This window comes from Pteropus vampyrus, unplaced genomic scaffold (genome assembly GCF_000151845.1).
Source record: "Pteropus vampyrus isolate Shadow unplaced genomic scaffold, Pvam_2.0 Scaffold18879, whole genome shotgun sequence".
Taxonomy (NCBI): domain Eukaryota; kingdom Metazoa; phylum Chordata; class Mammalia; order Chiroptera; family Pteropodidae; genus Pteropus; species Pteropus vampyrus.
This window is the reverse complement of record NW_011907660.1, coordinates 1,474-2,156: the sequence shown is the minus strand read 5'-3', so window position 1 is coordinate 2,156 and position 683 is coordinate 1,474. Positions and strand designations below refer to the sequence as shown.

The window sequence follows — 683 nt, the reverse complement described above, 5'->3', positions numbered from 1 at the left end:
CCGGTCTTCCTAGGTGGTCTCCCATCCAAGTACTAACCAGGCCCGACCCTGCTTAGCTTCCGAGATCAGATGGGATCGGGCTCGTTCAGGGTGGCATGGCTATAGATGGCTACTTACATTTAAATTAATGAAAATTAAATACAATTAAAAATACAGCTCTACTAAAAATTCTAGTGCACCAGCCACATTTAAAGTGCTCAATAGCCACATGGGGCTAATGGCCAGAGTATGAGACAGAGCAGAGAGAGAGGACGTTTCCGTCATCACAGAAAGTTCTACCGGACGGCACTGCTCTAAGAAATAAAATGGATGGGCTGTTAGTACAAGAAACAGTATCCATGAAGTCAAAGCTAAGTGGATTAGTGGGACTGGTGACAAATGGAATGTTCTCGAGACCCAAAGAGAAAGGATTTTGGTCAAACAAAAAGAAAAAAAAAATTAAAACAGTAATTCTTTTGAGACTAGAGATGGAAGTAATATGCATTAATTACAAAGATCATCATCATAAAGATGAAGATCCAGGAGGACAGCCATCTGACCCACACGGAGGGCGACAGAAAGTGCTCAGAAGTGGGTATTTGGTAGCATTTTCTATCAATTACACTAAAAGGCAATCATTTGAGAAAGGGTGCGTTAAACAAAGTCAGAAGAATTTCTCTTTTTTTCCAGGATTCCTCTGAGAC

General features: G+C 41.1%; 1 pseudogene; it reads right to left on the bottom strand.

Annotated features, from left to right (window-relative positions):
* Nucleotides 1-107, bottom strand: LOC111735204 (annotated as a pseudogene; the record flags this gene model as incomplete).
* Nucleotides 108-683: the final 576 nt, after the last annotated feature.